Genomic DNA, 7,667 nt, shown 5'->3' on the forward strand with positions numbered 1-7,667 from the left:
AATCCGCACCACAGATGGCACCTTCAGCCGCGCTCCGACAGTCGCCACACGGCGTCACCAAACTCGAGGTCCCCGGCTCACGGCCAGCCACCAGGCCACACTCCGCCGTCGGCGCCTCAGGGTCCCGGCAGAGACAGAAACGCGGGATCCCGTCACCGGAGAGAACAGGACACTCTCCGAAGTCAGCAAGACTCGCCAGGGATCTTCTGCGGGCTCGGGGGCCAGGATAAATGTCTAAAGTAAGTTCGGGCCGGCGGGAGCTCTACCAAGCTGCGACCGCCATCATCGCCCGTCAAGCCACGCCGCAAGTGTGGATTTTTTAGTAAATATTCCACCTATAAAGAAATTCACTACTGTATTGGTGATTGTAGATTATTTGTCCAAAATGGCACATTTTGTACCCTTAAAGAAATTGCCCACAGCAGTAGAATTTGCAGACGTTTTCTTAAAAGAAATTGTACGCTTACATGGTTTGCCGAGCAAGGTAATTTCCGACCGAGGCAGTCAATTTAACTCCAGGTTTTGGCAAAGCCTTTGTGAGAAATTGAAAGTAGAGGTAGCGTTGTCCACTGCTTTCCACCCAGAAACAGATGGACAGACTGAGAGATTGAATCAGTCATTACTTCAAACGCTACGATGCTTGTTGGCAGAATACACAAGTGAATGGCTTGAGGCATTACCTATTGCGGAATTTGTTTATAACAATTCTGAACATGCAGCAACACACTGTACCCCATTCTATTTCATGCAGGGTTATCATCCAAGAGCGTTACTTATTGTTGAAGAGGAATCTCTTCTCCCAAAAGTGACAGATAGATTAACAAGTTTGTATGATATACAGGAGAAAGCCAGGAAACAGCTAATCGTTTATAAAGAACAAATGAAGAAACAAGCAGACAAACATAGAACAGAGGCACCAACATATCAGGTTGGTTTCCACAAAAAACTTAAACATAGAAGGGTCTCGAAAGTTGCAACCAAGGGTTCATCGGGCCCTTTTGTATCACAGCAATTGTAAACCCTGTAACTGTAAAATTGGACTTACCTAGCGAATATCCAGTACATCCCACATTTCATGTATCCTTGCTCGAACCGTATAACCCTCAAACCCGGACTGAACCCCCACCTCCACCCATCCCAATCAAAGGAAATCTTGAATATGAGGTTCGCAGTATAAAAGAAGCTAAGAGAACCCGTGGGCATTTGTTTCATTTGGTAGCATGGAAAGGATACGATGAAACAGAAAACTCATGGGAACCAGCTTCCTATGTGCACGCCCCATGGTTACTCAGACTGTTTTATTTTAAAAATCCAGCGAAACCTCGCCCAGTAGGGGGGCTTTTGAGGGAGGCGACTGTTAGGATCTGTGCGCATAACAAAGAGTTTGTCCCCTTTCCTTGAAATAACATTCTATTCTTTTGTGCATTATATTATATAAACATTATTTGCATGTGATAAAACATAAAGTGAATCTTGATAATGCACGCTTTGAGGCATGGCTATGTTTGCTAAATTATTATTGCCAAAATGCTGGATTTGTTTTTGCCAAGGATTGTTGTTCACTTGTTGCCACGTGTTGCTTGCTACAGTTATGACCCTCTCGAACACGGTTTTGCATATTAATGAAGCGCTGCACGTTTTCAGTGAAAACTCGTACAACCTGCAGCGCATGTGAACCCCACCCACCGCTGTCTATAAAAGATAGCCCGGAGCACTAGCAGTTGCTTGTGCTCGTCAGACCATTCCCGCTTACCTGAAGATCCCGCTCCTCGGCTTCTGCGTGGGTTCTGTCCTCCGGTGCTTAGTTCCTCTTTTCGAGCCCCTCTCCTCTTAGGACCTGCATCTCTTCCTCGGATCTGGCTCTGGCTCTGATTTCCTTCCTGCTGTTTCCGGCGCTTCTTGGTTCCGGCCCACTTCAAAAGCGAAACGACCTGAAACAAGAAGACAAAGACCAAGGTTAGCAAGCAAGTTAAACCAACAATTGTCAAGTAAGTTCTTTAACATACTTTTATAAAGAATTATCCTGAAGACATTCCAAGGATAGAGGCACAGACATATTTGGTGAATTACAAAACTTTGCTTTACATTTTTCTTTGCTGAGACATTATTATAAAAGACTTTTATTATTTTGGGAACAATATAAAGCTCATACCCAGAGCAAAAAACAATTGAGTTATAATCCAAGTGTGATTTCCTCCCCGATTTCTGGAAAGACTTACACGCTGTGTTTTGAGTTAAGAATACAGCGCATCGTATTTAAGGAATCTGAGAACATTACTGTGTGCTACTCTGGAGCTTATTTAAAGTGAGTTAAGACGCAAACTTCTAACCATCCCTGTATTATTTATGTTTTATACATGACATATGTAAGACGTAATGGTGATTCTTTTTACTTAAGTAGGATACCACACCTTGTATGAAAACCCTGCCTGGAGAGCAGAAAGACCAGTAACAGAGAGGTACATGCAAGATTTTGGAGAATTGTGAAAGCTAGTAGGAGAAAGCTATATACTAGACTAGGGATAGGCTGTACTCATATGTCATCTTGTTTGTGTCTTGGATAGGTACAGCACCCCGCTTGGCTAAGCTCCAGTATACACCACAACAGGAGCAGTGGTTTCTCTATTTTATTATTTTATCCACTTCCCCCTTTCCTTGAGCTTCTTTTCTTTGTACACTGTATGTAATCAGTGTGCTGAAATCAGAGGTTTCAGGGTGGGTACGAACTGTCTTCAGAATCCAACAGAACTATCTGGATGTTCAGGTGAGCAGGAGCATGACAGCTGCAGGATCTAAGCCTGACTGTTTGTCCTCAGTTCAGGTGGAGAAAAGGGTTCAGTGTTTGGCAAACGCTTTTGTTGGGGGTGTGCTTGTGGCTGACATGTTCACAATTATTAGCTCTTTGTTGGTTTGTAATTGCCTGTTTCCAGTGTTTCCAAATTTATCCTGAGATATTAGATGTGAGGAATGCCTTGAAGCTCCGTTTTTGTTGAACGTTTTTTCTTTTAATGGACCTTTTTGGGACGTTGGGGACTGGGCAGCTTGCAACTGACTGATGGGGACGGTGAGCACTGTGCTCGAAGCCTGTTCTATCGCTGGTTTATTGTTTGTAAAATAGTGCAAATTGTTTTTTGGGCTCTTCTGTGAACCTATTACAGGATTTCCAAAGTCTTTTTTTCCTGTTTTGATAGTCGATGGGCAGATTGCTGGGGTGATTTGGTGTTGGTAATTGTGTCGGTGGATGCAATAGAGACTGCTGTTGCTTTAATTGATGGTAAAGAAACAGGTGATAATTTATCGGTCATGTGCTCAGGTTCCGGATGTTCACCTTGTACCAGGGCCGGTTGCATGGAGTTGGGAAGCCTGGAAGCCTGGACTCTGGAATCCTCTGAATTTCTGTTAGTACTGATGACAGAAATTGGGGCAGTGAGGATAGACAGTCATTGATGGGAGAGCAGCAACATACTGATTGAACTAGTTGCACTTGAGATTGAGCTTTTATTATCAGTGAATTGAGAGCCTCCACTTTTTGATCAATTCCAACGGTGTACACAGCAAGAGTGATTAATAGATCCACCTGTTCATCCATTTTGTCTGAGTGGTAGTACAATGCTGACACTGTGGATTGAGGGTTTGGAGGAGTTGTGACCACAGCTCATTTAGGTCAGGAGATTAAGGGCTGACGGTCTACCTGTTGGGTTCTTTAGTAAAAAAGGATAAGTCAAACTGGGTATTGAGCAAGGTGTTATGGCCCAAGCCTGTATTGATCTTTTGTTGACAACTGTTGGCAGTTGATGATGAAAAGGTTGGATATCATGTTGTGGGTTGCCTGGGTTTTACCTTGCTGGGTGAGAACTTTAGTAGTTGCTATTGAATGGGTCTTGAGGGCTTGGGGCTTGTTTGCTAAGGGGGAAAACTGGCTAGGAATCCAAAGTGAATGATGGTTTGGCGAGGTCATCTTCATCCAATGAAGGGTGAATGGGAAATAGGAGCCAATACGTGAAAGTTGTCGCCTTGTGAGTCAAAGGAGGACTGGTCGAGAGCATGGACGAGAATCTGGGGTGATGGAGATGCCGCGGAAGCTTCTTTTGTTTGGGGACGTTGGAAGGCCTGGGAGCGATGAACTGAGGCCTTTCTCGCCAGCATACACATGGATCATGGGCTGGACCAATTTTTGCTGAGAGGCTAGAGCTAGGGCTAAATATGAGGCAGTTTCAGCTGGAGTCAAGGGTATGTCAAGTGAGCTTGATCTTGACTTCAAAGTGGATACAGAACTTCTGAAATAGTCCCTCAGAGACATTTTTTTCGATGCAAAAACTGCGATAGCTGATGGTCCCGATTGCATGTCTTTGCAGTTTTGATTTTCCTTGAGCACACCAACTCCACCAGGTCTGGTTGTTATTTGTTGGACAGGGGGAAGCTTAACTTGAGGACTGATAGGGTTGTAACTCTGGTGCTGTATCCAAGGAAATACCCAGTTGTAACCGTGGGTTCGACGATTTTGCTGGGTTTACAAGTGGGGATTGATCCACTGCGGCATCGTCAGAAATCCTCTTCTTGATGCCTTTTTTTGAAAGATTGGGTGGGGCGTTCCTCGTTTTTCCAGATCTCATTGCTGGGAGACGTAGGGGATGAAGGGTGGCCCGTCACACACCCCCACTGACCGAGCCGCTTGAGCTGCTCAGCGTGTTCAGAATGCCCAGAAAGCTCACCAGGGGGGTCGTGGCTCAACGATGCCGTGCAGGCTGCAAACAATTGGTTGATTTCCTCCCTTGATGCAGGTGATGCAGTGGCTGCAGTGGCTACAATGGCTGCGGTATCAGTGGCTTGCAGTGATTGCTAAATGTCTGGTAGTGGCTGGGATGGCTGTGATGGCTGGAGCTGGGATGGCTGAGGGAAGCAGCGGGCAGTCTTGGGTTCCTTGGTCGCCCTGTTAGCGGCAATGGTAGCGGCTTTGATGATAACTATGGCGATAGCTAGGGAGATGGCAGTGGCTTGAATGAAGAGAAGTGAGGAGCAGCTGGTAATGATGGCCGGAGCAGGCACACCGGGAGCATACAGAAAGTAGGTAGCGGGCAAACAGATGACAAGCAGATGGCAAGGGAAGGGCAAGCGGGGTACTCTAGGCAAAGTCGCAGGCTGCAATCTATCTAATCGGGCCGTCTCCGTGATCTGCCAAGAGCACGCACTCACTACAACCACTGGCTATGGTGGCCGCGCTTGCCGCATGAGCTCTGGCTCTGGCACCAGCTCTGGCCAATCTGCCACTAATCTGCCATGCTCTCCGCGCTCTCCGCAACCCCCGGTGTCAGGGGAGGGTCGGGGGGGCTCCAAGGTGCCGTAAGGAGCCACTGGATGTTGGACACTCTGCCACTGCACAGGACACAGATACAGGTCAGACACACCCCTTCGGTCCGCATCAAGGAAACATCCTCCGGGACTCCTTAGCTCCGCTCGGCTTTGCTCTGGTGTAAGCTCCCTTGCATAGGCCGACACCGCAGGGGAGAGGCAGAGACAGCAGACTGCTATCTGCTATCTGCAGGACTGCGGAAGTGCTCCGACCACTCTGTCGCTCCTCACAGCTTACTCCGAGGCAGCGAGGCGCGGGCAGCCACGGGGGGCTGCAGGTCACCGTCGTGAGGGTCACGAGGCATTCCCGGAAGTCAGCAATGCCGCAAGTACAAAGCCTTCTCACACTGCTACCGGTGCCGTCATCTGGCTGAAAATTGCAAAACACTGAGCGGATTCTAGATCTGGCTGGACTCCGGAAACTATTCCACTCAGCTGGATTAATCCAGCCTCTTCCTCGTATTTTGGCCACCATGAGTGTGGAAGGGTATGCTCAGACATGAGTCCCTTGCTCATTGCACCATCAGGATTCAAGCAAGCCGGGCCGAAGACGGCTGTAATGCCAGAAACCAGTCCCCGGAAGCTTGTTTCCTTTCCAGTGAAGAATTGGCTTGGTAGTTTGGTCTGCCCTGTTCCCATGATGCACTGGGCCAGGGACAGACTAATTTGCATATAGCCAGGTTCTGAACTGGGATGGTGCAGTGAGCTAAAAAACGGTGATGGATCAAGCCCTGATCTGTTGACTGGGTAGGAGTGTTCTGATTAACTCAGATACTCTGTCCATCACCACCCCCTTTTTGTAATTATTTTGGCCACCATGAGTGTGGAAGGGTATGCTCAGACATGAGTCCCTTGCTCATTGCACCATCAGGATTCAAGCAAGCCGGGCCGAAGACGGCTGTAATGCCAGAAACCGGTCCCCGGAAGCTTGTTTCCTTTCCAGTGAAGAATTGGCTTGGTAGTTTGGTCTGCCCTGTTCCCATTATGCACTGGGCCAGGGACAGACTAATTTGCATATAGCCAGGTTCTGAACTGGGATGGTGCAGTGAGCTAAAAAACGGTGATGGATCAAGCCCTGATCTGTTGACTGGGTAGGAGTGTTCTGATTAACTCAGATACTCTGTCCATCACCACCCCCTTTTTGTAATTATTTTGGCCACCATGAGTGTGGAAGGGTATGCTCAGACATGAGTCCCTTGCTCATTGCACCATCAGGATTCAAGCAAGCCGGGCCGAAGACGGCTGTAATGCCAGAAACCGGTCCCCGGAAGCTTGTTTCCTTTCCAGTGAAGAATTGGCTTGGTAGTTTGGTCTGCCCTGTTCCCATGATGCACTGGGCCAGGGACAGACTAATTTGCATATAGCCAGGTTCTGAACTGGGATGGTGCAGTGAGCTAAAAAACGGTGATGGATCAAGCCCTGATCTGTTGACTGGGTAGGAGTGTTCTGATTAACTCAGATACTCTGTCCATCACCACCCCCTTTTTGTAATTATTTTTTCTTCCTCGTTGAGGGCACTGCTTTTGGATACCTTTTCTCATGGGGTCTCTAATTTTTACATTAATCCTAATGCTGCATCTTAAAGTTGCTGAAGTTGATATTTTTTACGGATCACTGACAAAATATCGACCTACAAAATATCGACCTACAGAAACATCAATGCTGAAATATCAAAGGCAAGAATATCGACATCCCAACTACAACATGGTAAGTACAAACATATCTAAATAAAAATATAGATGTTAAAAATATCGATGTTAAAAATATCGTTTATTTTTTTCTGTAAAAATATAAACGTAAAATAAAGTAAATAACACTAATAAATAAAATAAACATAGTTAAAAATATCTAATAATCTTTAAAATGAATAAATAATACATATATAATAATAATACATTAATTAAATATATACAGACAACATATAATATAGTTACTTAACAATAGGTTTTAATAATTATTTTAATAATTTATAAATTAATAACAAATATTATACATTACAAATACATTTACAAACATAAAACAAAGACATAAATAAAAAGTAAATAAATATTATTCATACATTAAAAAAATTAAATATACTTTTAATATTTTTTAAATTAATTATAAACTACATTATCTAAAATTATACAAAAAACATGAAATAGCTAAATAAATAAAAATATTATTCAAAACCCATAACTAAAAAACAATACAGTAATAAAAACGTTGTATAGCATGGAACTTAAAATTACCATTCCCACTCCAGAAAGCGCAACAGTAGAGAAACCATTGGATAGCGTAGAGTTAAAATTACTATTCCAACTCCAGAGAGTGCAACA

Source organism: Lissotriton helveticus, chromosome 3_1, assembly GCF_964261635.1.
Source record: "Lissotriton helveticus chromosome 3_1, aLisHel1.1, whole genome shotgun sequence".
NCBI classification, from domain to species: domain Eukaryota; kingdom Metazoa; phylum Chordata; class Amphibia; order Caudata; family Salamandridae; genus Lissotriton; species Lissotriton helveticus.